The sequence below is a fragment of the Mus caroli genome, unplaced genomic scaffold (assembly GCF_978045245.1).
Source record: "Mus caroli unplaced genomic scaffold, Mus_caroli_1 scaffold_19, whole genome shotgun sequence".
Classification (NCBI taxonomy): Eukaryota; Metazoa; Chordata; class Mammalia; order Rodentia; family Muridae; genus Mus; species Mus caroli.
In genome coordinates this window covers 62,466,142-62,481,461 of record NW_028227274.1, presented here as the reverse complement: position 1 = coordinate 62,481,461, position 15,320 = coordinate 62,466,142, and the positions used below count along the sequence as shown (strand labels likewise).

At 41.5% G+C, this 15,320-nt stretch overlaps 1 long non-coding RNA gene and 1 pseudogene across 2 annotated transcripts in view; both read left to right on the top strand.

Annotated features, from left to right (window-relative positions):
• The window catches only part of LOC147000312 (uncharacterized), a 112,167-nt gene that overhangs the window by 17,545 nt on the left and 79,302 nt on the right, over positions 1-15,320 (top strand). The window lies entirely within an intron of this gene.
• Positions 7,202-7,498, top strand: LOC110284546 (NADH dehydrogenase [ubiquinone] 1 beta subcomplex subunit 3 pseudogene; annotated as a pseudogene).

The window sequence follows — 15,320 nt, the reverse complement described above, 5'->3', positions numbered from 1 at the left end:
GAAATGGATGTGGCCTTGGAGAGGGAGGTGCTTTGAGAAGGTATGTCTGCCAGGTGCCACAGAAACTAAGATTCTGTGCTTCAAGCTTTCTCAATGGGCCTGAGATGGTGGTAGGGGACAGTAGCAATTTGGCCATCGAGAGCTCGAGTTAGAAAAGAAATGTAAATCATCATTGAGATTGCCAGGGTGGCTGAAAATCGGTCCTGACCATAATGGAGGTGACAAGGTACGGAGTCAGTCAAACTAAGGACAAAGGGCTTTTGAGTGCTGGGGCAGGCTTATAAAAACTGGCAAGTTTGGGGGCATCTCTCCTTTGGGGAAGACAGGAGGGCTTTCCTCAAGTGCTCACCACAGGTGGAGACTTTGGGGGCTGTTTCCATAGTGACCATAAGCAACTATTCATGCCTTCATATATATGACTCATGAAGATTTGCTTGGGCAGCCCTTCTGCCTCATTATGATCAGGACACAGAAAAGGTTCTCATTTTTTAAATTTTTTTTAAATTAGATATTTTCTTTATATACATTTCAAATTTCAAATGCTATCCGGAAAGTCCCCCATGCCCTCCCCACCACTCCCTTCCCCACCCACTCCCACTTCTTGGCCCTGGCGTTCCCCAATACTGAGGCATATAAACTTTGCAAGACCAATGGGCCTCTGCTCCCAGTGATGGCCGACTAGGCCATCTTCTGATACATATGCAGCTAGAGTCACGAGCTCAGTGGGTACTGGTTAGTTCATATTGTTGTTCCACCTATAGGGTTGCAGACCCCTTCAGCTCCTTGGGTACTTTCTCTAGCTCATCCATTGGGGGCCCTGTGATCCATCCAATAGCCGACTGTGAGCATCCACTTATGTGTTTGCTAGGCCTCGGCATAGTCTCACAAGAGATAGCTATATCAGGGTCCTTTCAGCAAAATATTGCTAGTGTATGCAGTGGTGTCATCATTTGTAGGCTGATTATAGGATGGATCCCTGGATATGGCAGTCTCTACATGGTTCATCCTTTTGTGTCAGCTCTCTAAACTTTGTCTCTGTAACTCCTTCCATGGGTATTTTGTTCCCAATTCTAAGAAGGGGCACAGTGTCCACACTTTGGTCTTCATTCTTCTTCAGTTTCATGTGTTTTGCAAATTGTATCTTATATCTCGTGTATACTAAGTTTCTGGGCTAATATCCACTTATCAGTGAGTACATATCATTTGAGTTCTTTTGTGATTGGATTACCTCACTCAGGATGATGCCCTCCAGGTCCAACCATTTGCCTAGGAATTTCATAAATTCATTCTTTTTAATATCTGAGTAGTACTCCATTGTGTAAATGTACCACATTTTTTTGTATCCATTCCTCTGTTGAGGGGCATCTGGGTTCTTTCCAGCTTCTGGCTATTATAAATAAGGCTGCTATGAACATAGTGGAGCATGTGTCTTTGTTACCAGTTGGAACATCTTCTGGATATATGCCCAGGAGAGGTATTGTGGGATCCTCTGGTAGTACTATGTCCAATTTTCTGAGGAACCGCCAGACTGATTTCCAGAGTGGTTGTACAAGCTTACAATCCTACTAACAATGGAGGAGTGTTCCTCTTTCTCCACATCCTCGCCAGCATCTGCTGTCACCTGAATTTTTGATCTTAGCCATTCTGACTGGTCTGAGATGGAATCTCAGGGTTGTTTTGATTTGCATTTCCCTGATGATTAAGGATGCTGAACATTTTTTCAGGTGCTTCTCAGCCATTCGGTATTCCTCAGGTGAGAATTCTTTTTTTAACTCTGAGCCCCATTTTTTAATGGGGTTATTTGATTTTCTGGAGTCCACCTTCTTGAGTTCTTTATGTATATTGGATATTAGTACCCTATCTGATTTAGGGTAGGCAAAGATCCCTTCCCAATCTGTTGGTGGCCTTTTGTCTTATTGATGGTGTCTTTTGCCTTACAGAAGCTTTGCAATTTTATGAGGTCCTATTTGTTGATTCTTGATCTTACAGTACAAGCCATTGCTGTTCTATTCAGGAATTTTTCCCCTGTGCCCATATCTTCGAGGCTTTCTCCCACTTTCTCCTCTATAAGTTTCACTGTCTCTGGTTTTATGTGGAGTTCCTTGATCCACTTAGATTTGACCTTAGTACAAGGGGATAGGAGTGGATCAATTCGGATTCTTCTACATGATAATCACCAGTTGTACCAGCACCATTTGTTGAAAACGCTGTCTTTTTTCCACTGGATGGTTTTAGCTCCCTTGTCAAAGATCAAGTGACCGTAGGTGTGTGGGTTCATTTCTGGGTCTTCAATTCTATTCCATTGGTCTACTTGTCTGTCACTATACCAGTACCATGCAGTTTTTATCACAATTGCTCTGTAGTACAGCTTTAGTTCAGGAATGGTGATTCCACCAGAGGTTCTTTTATCCTTGAGAAGAGTTTTTGCTATCCTAGGTTTTTTGTTATTCCAGATGAATTTGCAGATTGCCCTTTCTAATTCGTTGAAGAATTGAGTTGGAATTTTGATGGGGATTGCATTGAATCTGTAGATTGCTTTTGGCAAGATAGCCATTTTTACTATATTGATCCTGCCAATCCATGAGCATGGAAGATATTTCCATCTTCTGTGATCTTCTTTAATTTCTTTCTTCAGAGATTTGAAGTTCTTATCATACAGATCTTTCACTTCCTTAGTTAGAGTCACGTCAAGGTATTTTATATTATTTGTGACTATTGAGAAGGGTGTTGTTCTCAGCCTGTCTATTCTTTTTATAGAGAAAGGCCATTGACTTGTTTGAGTTAATTTTATATACAGCTACTTCACTGAAGCTGCTTATCAGGTTTAGGAGTTCTCTGGTGGAATTTTTAGGGTCACTTATATATACTATCATATCATCTGCAAAAAATGATATTTTGACTTCTTCCTTTCCAATTTGTATCCCCTTGATCTCCTTTTGTTGTCAATTGCTCTGGCTAGAAATTCAAGTACTATGTTGAATAGGTAGGGAGAAAGTGGACAGCCTTGTCTACTCCCTGATTTTAGTGGGATTGCTTCAAGCTTCTCACCATTTACTTTGCTGTTGGCTACTGGTTTGCTGTAGATTGCTTTTATCATGTTTAGGTATGGGCCTTGAATATCTATCCAAGACTTTTATCAAGAATGGGTGTTGGATTTTGTCAAATGCTTTCTCTGCATCTAATGAGATGATCATGTGTTTTTTGTCTTTGAGTTTCTTTATATAGTAGATTACGTTGATGAATTTCCGTATATTAAACCATCCCTCCATCCCTGGAATGAAACCTACTTGGTCAGGATGGATGATTGTTTTGATGTGTTCTTGGATTTGGTTAGCAAGAATTTTATTGAGTATTTTTGCATTGATATTCATAAGGGAAATTGGTCTGAAGTTCTCAATCTTTGTTCGGTCTTTCTGTGGTTTAGGTATCAGAGTATTTGTGGCTTCATAGAATTAATTGGATGGAGTACCTTCTGCTTCTATTTTGTGGAATAGTTTGTGAAGAACTGGAATTAGATCTTCTTTGAAGGTCTGCTAGAACTCTGCACTAAACCCATCTGGTCCTGGGCTTTTTTTAGTTGGGAGACTATTAATGACTGCTTCTATTTCTTTAGGGGATATAGTACTGTTTAGATCATTAACCTGACCCTGATTTAACTTTGGTACCTGGTATCTGTCTAGAAATTTGTCCATTTTATCCAGGTTTTCTACTTTTGTTGAGTATAGCCTTTTGTAGAAGGATCTGATGGTGTTTTGGATTTCTTCAGGATCTGTTGTTATCTCTTCCTTTTCCTTTCTGATTTTGTTAATTAGGATGCTGTCCCTGTGCCCTCATCATGTTGATTTTCTCAAAGAACCAGCTCCTCATTTGGTTGATTCTTTGAATAGTTCTTCTTCTTTCCACTTGGTTAATTTTGCCCCTGAGTTTGATCATTTCCTGTAGTCTACTCCTTTTGGGTGAATTTCCTTCCTTTTGTTCTAGAGCTTTTAGGTGTGTTGCCAAGCTGCTAGTGTGTGCTTTCTCTAGTTTCTTTTTGGAGGCACTCAGAGCTATGAGTTTTCCTCTTAGAAATGCATTCAATGTGTCCCATAAATTTGGGTATGTTGTGGCTTCATTTTCATTAAACTCTAAAAAGTCTTTAATTTCTTTCTTTATTCCTTCCTTGACCAAGGTATCATTGAGAAGAGTGTTGTTCAGTTTCCAGGTGAATGTTGGCTTTCTATTATTTATGTTGTTATTGAAGAACAGCCTTAGTCCATGGTGATCTGATAGGATGCATGGGGCAATTTCAATATTTTTTTTTATCTGTTTAGGCCTGTTTTATGATCAATTATATGGTCAGTTTTGGAGAAGGTACCATGAGGTGCTGAGAAGAATGTATATCCTTTTGTTTTAGGATAAAATGTACTGTAGATATCTGTTAAATCCATTTGTTTCATCACTTCTGTTAGTTTCACTGTGTCCCTGTTTAGTTTCTGTTTCCACAATCTGTCCATTGAGGAAAATGGTGTGTTGAAGTCTCCCACTATTATTGTGTGAGGTGCAATATGTGCTTTGAGTTTTACTAAAGTTTCTTAAATGAATGTGGCTGCCCTTGCATTTGGAGCATAGATATTCAGAATTGAGAGTTCTTCTTGGAAGATTTTACCTTTGATGTATATGAAGTGTCCCTCCTTGTCTTTTTTGATAACTTTGGGTTGGAACTTAGTTTTATTCAATATTAGAATGGCTACTCCAGCTTCTTTCTTCAGACCATTTGTTTAGAAATTGTTTTCCAGCCTTTCATTCTGATGAAGTGTCTGTCTATTTCTCTGAGATGGGTTTCCTGTAAGCAGCAAAATGTTGGGTCCTGTTTGTGTAGCCAGTCTGTTAGTCTATGTCTTTTTATTGGGGAATTGAGTCCATTGTTATTAAGAGATATTAAGGAAAAGTAATTGTTGCTTCCTTTTATTTTTGTTGTTAGAGTTGGCATTCTGTTCTTGTGGCTGTCTTCTTTTACGTTTGTTTAAGGATTACTTTCTTTCTTTTTCTAGGGTGTGGTTTCCATCCTTGTATTGGTTTTTTTCTCTTATTATCCTTTGAAGGACTGGATTTGTGGTAAGATAATGTGTGAATTTGGTTTTGTGGTGGAATACTTTGGTTTCTCCATCTATGGTAATTGAAAGTTTGGCTGGGAATAGTAGCCTGGGCTGGCATTTGTGTTCTATTAGTGTCTGTATAACATCTGTCCAGGATCTTCTGGCTTTCATAGTCTTTGGTGAAAAGTCTGATGTCATTCTGATAGGCCTGCCTTTATATGTTACTTGACCTTTTTCCTTTACTGCTTTTAATATTATATCTTTATTTAGTGTACTTGTTGCTCTGATTATTATGTGTGGGGAGGGATTTCTTTTCTGGTCCAATCTATTTGGGGTTCTGGAGGCTCCTTGTATGTTCATGGGCATCTCTTTCTTTAGGTTTGGGAAGTTTTCTTCTATAATTTTGTTGAAGATATTTGCTGATCCTTTAAGTTGAAAATCTTCATTCTCATCTACTCCTATTATCCGTAGGTTTGGTCTCCTCATTGTGTCCTGGATTTCCTGGATGTTTTGAGTTAGGATCTTTTTGCATTTTGCATTTTCTTTGATTGTTGTGCCGATGTTCTCTATGGAATCTTCTGCACCTGAGATTCTCTCTTCCATCTCTTGTATTCTGTTGCTGATGATTGCATCTATGGTTCCAGATTTCTTTCCTAGGGTTTCTATCTCCAGTGTTGCCTCACTTTGGGTTTTCTTTATTGTGTCTACTTCCCTTTTTAGGTCTAGTATGGTTTTGTTCATTTCTATCACCTGTTTGGATGTGTTTTCCTGTTTTTCTTTAAGGACTTGTAACTCTTTAGCAGTGTTCTCCTGTATTTCTTCAAGTGAGTTATTAAAGTCCTTCTTGATGTCCTCTACCATCATCATGAGATATGCTTTTAAATTTGGGTCTAGCTTTTCGGTTGTGTTGGGGTGCCCAGGACTGGGTGAGGTGGGAGCGCTGCGTTCTGGTGATGGTGAGTGGTCTTGGTTTCTGTTAGTAAGATTCTTACATTTGCCTTTTTCCATCTGGTAATCTCTGGAGTTAGTTGTTATAGTTGTCTCTGGTTAGAGCTTGTTCCTCAGGTGATTCTGTTAGCCTCTATCAGCAGACCTGGGAGACTAGCTCTCTCCTGAGTTTCAGTGGTCAGAGCCCTCTCTGCAGGCAAGCTCTCCTCTTTCAGGGAAGGTGCACAGATATCTGGCATTCGGACCTGCCTCCTGGCAGAAGATGAAGGCCTGAAACTTGGCCTGACCTAGAAGCTGTGTCACTTCGGCCTGTTCCAGAAGCTGTTAGCTTCTGTAGTCTATACTCTCACCTGCGCAGACTAGTCTCGGAGGGATCCAGGAACCAAGATGCCTCCCCCAGGTGCTCCAGCAATGCCCTCTGGCAGGGAAGGTGCTGGATGTCTGAAGCCCAAAACGGGGTCTGCCTCAGAAGCTGTCCTCTAGAGACCTTGGGTCTGTCTGCCAACTCCGTGTCCAAGGTGACCAGGTGCTGGCGCCGACCAGAAGGGATTTGTGACCCTGATCAGGCCCGGTTTTCTGCTTCCTTAATGCTGTCTCAAGTCCCACACGATTGGAATGGAACCGAAGTTGTGTTCCACTCACCGGTGGTCCTAAGATCGCATGGAGATTCCTCTAGGGACCTTGGGGGTGTCTGCCGACTCTGCGGGCAAGGTGACCCGGTGGTGGTGCCAACCAGAAGGGACTTGTGACCCCCTCAAGCTTCTCATTTTTGATAGGCCTAAAAGTTCAAACTCTTCTCCCAGGTCAAAGTCAGCACAAAACTGAAACATCATTAGCTGTCCTTCAGCACTGAGATGGATTCCTGCAGGACTCAACATTTATAGCTCAGGAGGCACAGAGCTTCCCCAGAGGGAACATGCTCGGTAATTTAAAATCTCTGAGGTTCTTGAGGAAAAGAGGGCTTTCTCCTTTCTGTCATCCCACTAGAACACAATAAAACTTGTCAGTCACACACCGTGGTATATACTGCAGACAAATACTCCAATCTAGGCATAGGAGGGCATGGGTTTATATTATGTGTGTTAAGTCTTCTCTATAAAGGATTAATATAGTGCTGGTGTAGAAAATGAAACCATCGATATTGAGTGTCCTGGGAGGTCAGATTGCTGTGAGATATGACTGCTGGACATGGACACAGACATAGTCATGGTCATGATCATGGTAAAGTGGAACTTCCAGATTACAGACGGTGGAAAACTGAAGGGACACCATTAGAAATGATGATGAAGAAGCTTGCTGCAGGAAGGTTGAGGGATCCATGGGCTTGCAATGAGTCTTGGTGATACATAGGCAGCTTTGTAAGCAATCTCACCTTCACGAGTGTAATCTTAAAAGGATTCAAATGGGGGTTTGCTGCGTTTGTGGCAGCTTTAGGGGCTGAATATTTCCTGGCTTCCCAGAATGATGATTAGCATCACTGAAGAGAACACCTTGTGATGTCTCTTTCATAAAAATAACATTCCCTCACTGTAGCATCCTTGGCTGTATGTTTGTCCTTGAAAGAATATTAGTATAGTTTAATAAAATAAGGAAAACTGGGAAGAGAGAGAGAGAGAGAGAGAGAGAGAGAGAGAGAGAGAGAGAGAGAGAGAGAGAGAGAAAGGTAGGAAGGAAGGAAGTTAGAAAGAAAGAAAGAAAGAAAGAAAGAAAGAAAGAAAACAAACCATCTGTGTTTCAAACCCAAATTCTCTCTGAATCCAGGAAGAAGCCAGTGTCATCAAGAGACAGAAGAACTAAAGCAACATATCTGTTCCACAGAAGGGTCCCATCCTACCTTAGAGAGATGGGGGTCTAGTAACAAATATGCCAATTAAATGGTCAGCATAGGGCTGGGGTTGCAGCTCAGTTTTGCAAACATGAAGACCTGAGTTTGAGTTCAAGGACCTACATAAAAAAGGCCAGTCATGGTGTTACATATGTGTTCACATAAAGCTGAGGAGGTGAAAACAGGGAGGGCTGTTGGTCAATGTGGCCTGACCTACGTGGTGAGCTTTAAGCTATTGGCACCCGCAGAATGAGAGCTTGAATTTTTGCCCTCCATATTGACATGCACACACATCAACACACACACCATACGTGCACATGAACAGACATAAACTATTTGGTGTAAAGTACCATCTAAAATCTACTGTACAGTTTATGCCACCAAGAAATAAAAGATATATGGTGTAATAGGCCTGAGGTCAGTTTTCAGATTTCACCAGATAGAGGCCATATAAATCCTGGTACTTTTGGAAGCAGGGGTGAAAGTGTTAATCTTAACTGTCAACTCAACCTAGTTGAGGAATGCTAGGAAAGAAGTCAAGCATGTTCCTAATTATGTCTGTGAGGCTGTTGCTAGAGGCAAGCAAACTGAGGCTGGGAGTCCCTCCCTGCACGTGGGCAGCAGCTTCCATAGCCTGGAGTCCAGATACAACAACACATAGTAGGAGACAAAGCCCACATGCTTGCAAGCTTGTTTCTTGAGCACACTCCTCTTTGCTGACACAGTTCTTACAGATATCAGGTTCCTGTTTCCCTAGCCCTCAAATGAAATTCATACCAGCACACATTCAAGGAGCTTCAATTTTGGACTGAGGTTAAACCATTAGTCCCCCAGCTTCGAGTTTCTTGGACAGAGGAGCTGTCTTTTTGTTTGTGCAACTTGCAGGGACTTCCCAGTGTATGATCATTCTAGCCAACCCGAATTATGTGTATGTGTGTGCTTATGTGAAATATACATTTCTTCTTTATCACTCAGACCAATACAAGGGGATTGGACCCTCCATTTCCCATGGAGAGTTCCCTGTGCTTCTTAGAAGAGGTGTCTCTCCCTCAACAGGAATGGATACAGAAAATGTGGTACATTTACACAATGGAGTAATACTCAGCTATTAAAAAAATGAATTTATGAAATTCTTAGGCAAATGGATGTATCTGGAGGATATCCTGAGTGAGGTAACCCAACCACAAAAGAAGTCACTTGATATACACTCACTGATAAGTGGATATTTCCCAGAAACCTAGAATACCCAAGATACAATTTGCAAAACACAAGAAAATCAAGAAGAAGGAAGACCAATGCGTGGATATTTCATCCCTCCTTAGAATAGGGAACAAAATATCCATGGAAGGAGTTACAGAGACAAAGTTTGGAGCTAAGATGAAAGGATGGACCATCCAGAGACTGCCCCACCCAGGGATTCATCCCATAATCAGCCACCAAATGCAGACATTATTGCACATGCCAGCAAGATTTTGCTGAAAGGATCCTGATATATCTGTCTCTTGTGAGGCTATGCCAGTGCCTGGCAAATACAGAAGTGGATGCTCACAGTCAGCTATTGGATGGAACACAGGGCCCCCAATGGAGGAGCTAGAGAAAGTACCCAAGTAGTTGAAGGGGTCTGCAACCCTATAGGTGTAACAAGAATATGAACTAACCAGTACCCCGGAGCTCGTGTTTCTAGCTGCATAGGTAGCAGAAGATGGCCTAGTCGGCCATCAGTGGGAGGAGAGGCCTCTTGGTCTTGCAAACTTTATATGCCTAAGTACAGGGGAACACCAGAGCCAAGAAGTGGGAGTGGGTGAGTAGGGGACCAGGTCAGGGGGTTGGGGGAAGGGTATAGGGGACTTTCAGAATAGCATTTGAAATGTAAATGAAGAAAATATCTAATAAATAATTGAAAAAAAAAGAAGAGGTATCTCAAGCATCATTATGCAATTGGTCCACAAACCACAATGGCTTGCTGTTTGGTGATGCCAAAGAGGCAGTTCTGGGTTTTATAGTTTTAATCTGGGAATTTTCCTGAAGGAAAATCTATGAAAGGACTACATAGTTTTGAGGGGAGTGGGTAGAAGTTCATTTTCATGCTGAGATTATTATTTAAAACTGAGACAAACCCCCGTACATTCATGATTCCATCACCTACCACCTTCTTTGCTCTCTCTTATAACCAAACTTCCTGAGAACCTTGCTCATCTCTTTCTTCTTCTAATTCTTTCTCCTGTATTCATGCCTTATTCATGGGCTTCAACCCCATCCCTCCATGGAAACATCTTACAAATGTCCCCATGTGAATAAGCCTAGGCATCTTTTGTTCTGCTCTTGCTGAGCTCCTAGACATCAAGGAACACAACTGGCTTCGATTGACACCCCCTTACCCCCACCCGACTCTGGTTCTCAGCTTGTGGGTTGTGACCCCTTTGGGGGATCATATATCAAATATTCTTTATAACAGATATTTACCTTACAATTCATAATGCAAAAGTGCAGTTATGAAGTAGCAATGAAATAATTTTGTGGTTGGGGTCACCACAGCATGAGGAACTGCATTAAAGGGCCATAGCATTAGGAAGGCTGAGAATCACTGCCCTAACACAATAGGCTATATATATATATATATATATATATATATATATATATATATATTGTCTTAGCCATTTCCCTATCCATCTTCCTCTGCCTCCTTGAGGATGTCTTCTCTCTGCTCCATCTATGTTCCACATTTTCTGCAGTCTGTATGATTCTTGGTTTACTAACATCTTGACTGTCAATGACATTCAAAGTTACTTCACAGACAAGGCCCTCTATGCTCGCCAACTTCTTAGGGTCAGAATGGCTTTCCAATTGCAGTGTCAGTCCTCACAATGGCTGTGAGATATACACAAGTCATCATACAATTAAAGGACTCTCCTTTTCTAGTCAAGCTAGTTACCTGATACAATACTCCAGAAAACTCTATGTACAGTGTGTGTGTGTGTGTGTGTGTATGTGTGTGTGTATGTGTGTGTATATGTGTGTATGTGTGTGTTTGTGTGTGTGTGTGTGTATGTGTGTATATGTGTGTGTATGTGTGTGTATGTATGTGTGTATGTGTGTGTATGTGAGTGTATGTGTGTGTATGTGCTCCAGTCAAGTCAGCTTGACAGGCTGAGGCTTAAAAGCTACTCACGAGGCAAAAGAGTTTCACAGAAACTCGCTCTTGGAGTCTGGCGTTCTCTCTAACCCATACATTAATTTTCCATTCTTACATTAGTCTAGTGTATGGATCTACATGTTCTCTTTTAGTATTATCTTATTATAAGTGTCTTTTAAGATTAAATTTTAACATAGCTAAAGCCTTTTGCCAGTGTTTTAACAGTCTTAGATCGTCCTTGAGCAAGACCATAGGCTTAAAATTTAATAAGAATGTTGCTATTCACTGACATTTAGAATAGCCTCTGGTACTACACTATCACTGAATAAAAGCTAAGTCACTCCCTTACACAGGAATTTACCATCACTAAGGAAAAAGGAAGTTTTAGACCGAAGGAGAAACCAGAATAGATACTTAGAACTATAGTGGAGTTACACCCATACACACATATTTACAATGGCCTAAGGGGAAGGTGGACTATACAATAGACTAAAATAAAAACTATGGCAAGGGCACGAAGCCTTTGACCCTGGCTTCTAAGATTAAGTGAATCTTAGGTAGAGCCCTTGTTGATCCCAGTTGTTAACAATAAATTCTATCCCAGGTGGTTCCCGTTAGATCTTCTGTGTTTACATTCCTCTGTTTTATGTAAAAATCCAGTAACCTCTTTGTACCTTGCAAGTGTGTCACCCAACTTCCTTAATGTCTTTTGTATAAAAAGTTTGATGCTCGATTTGACAAATTACATTCAGATTCTACACAACCTCTCCTGTGTACATCTGTCTGTCAATTCATCCGACGCTTTTGCCCACCCGAGACTAGAGACCCGTTCCACGCAGACAAAGGGGCCCAAAGGGTCTGTGACATGTATGTGTGTGTATGTGTGTATATGTGTGTTTGTGTGTGTATGTGTGTGTGTGTGTGTATGTGTGTGTGTGTGTGCAATCAGAGAACCTCGGGTGCTGGTCCTCACTTGCCACCTTGTTTGGAAAGCTGTCTTTGTTGTTTGCTGATGACTGCATCAGGCTAGGCCATAAGCCACAGGGGATGCTCCTGGTTCCACCTCCCTTCTCACCACTGGAAAACAGATATACTATCCACCCAAATTTTACACAGGTTCTGGGAATTGAGACTCATGCTTGCATAGCAAGCTCTTTATCTACTGAGCCATCTCCTCATCCATGAATCAGTTTTTAACCAAGATAATTCAGCCTCCAGCTTTAGAAAAAAATTCATACCTCACTCTGAAGGAGACTATATAGTAGTTGACTAAAACAAACAAACAAACAAACAAACAAAAATAACACTTAAGAAAACAAAAAGTAAGTAGATGCCTGTAAAAAGAAATGCATCCCAGAATGCCTTGCAGAAAAAGTCTGCCTGAGTCACAGATGTACTGGAGGCCTCCCCTTAGCATGCAGATATCTATTCATCAGAAAGAGAACTTGACATTCTGTAGGATTCAATAACAAATTAACACCACCATCAGCTCTCATCAAATAACATGAACAGCACATCTGAAAACTATCTAGCAAAACCACTCAACATTACATGTGAGGTTCAAAGACGCCTATTTGGAAATTGCTCCTTTTAATCATACACTGGAAACATCAAAATGTAGAAAAACTAGTTCTTGCCTCAAATTAATGACAATTCTCTATGGTTGAAAGTTTTTTTTTTTTCAATGAAAGAGATGGAAAAATGGTTAATGCCATGTAACAATGATGTGCAAAGGGTCGTGTATGGGTATGATGACTGAAAGCATCCTAAGATTTCTTTGGGGACACTTGTCATAGTGTCCCATTGAGTAAGAAGATCCCATTTATTCCTAAGTGGGCATTATGAAATCCATTTTGAAGGAGAAACAGCAAATAGAAGTCAGAGATTCAAGTTTTCTAAAGGTTGATTATTGGAAAGAAAGCCATCCAAGGCAAACTTGAGCCAGTGGAAACTCCTTGCACAAGCATCTTCCAGCACACCCTTCTACTGTATCCCACTTTACACACACACACACACACACACACACACACACACACACACACCGTATAAACCTCCAGATATCATGGTCCCATTCTGTAATATCATTTTTGGCCAAGTCTCACTCTTTCCATCAGTCTTCTTCCTCAATCACGTCCCACCTTCTCAAGCCCTTTGTCACTCTGTAATGTGTGTGCCCTGTTACTTCCAAGTAAATGGTATTGTCTGAAAGACAACCATCTTCAGATAGCCATGCAAGGTTAAGAGATGCTTACAGGGAGGAAGTAGAGCTGTCTGAAGGGCATTTCTCTGTGATCACAGTATGCTCTGTGTTTGGGGGAGGTGGGGAGAGCATGTACTTTAAAGTACAGTTTTCATGATTAAATAAATGTTGGAGGTTCTACTACTTCCTTCCCAAGAGCTTCTGGGAATGTTGCTTAACCTCTTTGACTATCCATTTTGTCGTCCATGAAAGATAGATAAAGAGATCTTACTTCTCAGGACTGGAGAGAATAAGAGGCAAGTCCTGTGCCTAGAACAAAACAGATGCTTCTTAGAGATGGTTTGTAGCTGCATAGGCCACTGATCCTGGCTATGCAAGTGTCACTTTGTCTTCAGTGTTGGTTGAAGGAGTCATAGAGGTAAACATATGCCCGAGGAGGATGGTAGAAGCCTTGTGGTACAAAAGTGAAGGACGAATCCTAGAGATGGAAATGTCTAAGTGGAAACAAGGGAATGGAGACTTGGGGAAAAGAGGATAAATAAATCTAAGGTCAAATAAGAGGTCGAATAAATCTAAGGTTTATGAAAAAGGCACAAAGAAACCTGCTACTTTGTAAGCTAATAAAAATTTAAATTTTTAAAAAAGACAACTGTTTCTCAATCAGTGTACACAGACCCATACCCTATCTGTGTTTCTAGACTGGCCACATGGACTCAGTCCCAAAAGATTCCCCCACCCCGGACATGGATGTATATTCTAGTAACCAGAACATCCTCTGATCCAGAAGTTAGTCCCACTATTATTTCGGAGGGCTCTGTGCTAAACTGACTGTCTCACCTAGAGTATGTAATATTTCCCTTGGGAATTAGAAAAGTAACTCATGTCGGAGCTCCTGAAACTTGTACATTTCTATGTAAGTGCTGGCGGTGAGGAAGATCATGTTCAGATGGGCCTCTCATGTGTTGAAGGAAGCTAGATCTTCAAATGTGTCCCGCTTCCCAAGAGGGCCGGGATGCAGAGGACGAGAGAGGTGATGGGGAAATGACTTGTTTTCTAAAGATTTTCCAGAGGTTGTTTCCACACCATTGTTATGTGAAGACATTCCCACTTCCTGCAGATGTCTCAGACTCTCCTAAGGAAGTCTGATGAGGCGAAGTGTGTGATTTTTCCTTGCTTCCTGAATAATTTAGAAAGCCTGTCATCTCAGAGCCTGTCATCTCAGAGGCTACCTCTTCAGCTAGGGCAATGCTTCTTTCTATAGGACTGAAGGTGGGAAGGCTGTTGTTTGAAACAGTGCCTCTCAGCTCACAGTGGAATGCTCAGTATTTGAGTACTTTCCCTTCTGCTTTGGATATTCATGGAAATTCTGGGAGAACAGTAGAAGCCTTGCCCCATGTTCCATCCTATTGTTCCAGTGCCCAGTTATGAGATAGCAATGCTTGCAAGAGGAGATGCTGATGATGGTCCTTACGTTTGCTCCAGCAGAGATGCTCAGAGATGTATTTTAATTATGTGTGTGCATTGCCCAACAATCAGGGCCAGGGGTCAAAACGAGGGCTCACTGGCAGACACAAGCCACTAAGATACCTATAAACATTTTATTAAAGCCTTCCCTGTTTCATTTAATAGTTAGTGAACACTTGCTATCTGCTTGGGGTAGGGGTATGGGCTAAAAAAGACATGATGATATCCAGGAATTTCTAATTCTTTCAAGAATGCAGGCATGCCAGTAACCAGAACACTGGACCTGTTGGAAGGTGTGTGAAGTCTGGATAAGATGCTCAGAGCTGCAGGAGTTATGCAGAGGAAGGAGCAACTGCTTCAGATAGGCAATCTGAGGCAGCTCCACAGTGAAGAGATGCTTGACTTGGTTGCAAAGGATGAGATGGGTGAGAAGTGAAAACCTGATGATGTCACATGGTACTGCATGAAAAGAACTGAAGACAGGCATGGCGGGGGGGGGGGTTCTGAGGATGGAACTGCTGATTGGTAGAGCAGGGGAGGAAATGGAACTGAAGACACAGGCAGAGGTGGGGCTCGGAAGGAGTGCCTGGAATAAAGGTGAGCACCCCTAAACAAGGATTATTTACTTGGTCACAACTATTTTCAAAACCCACTAAGGGCTGGGACCATGGT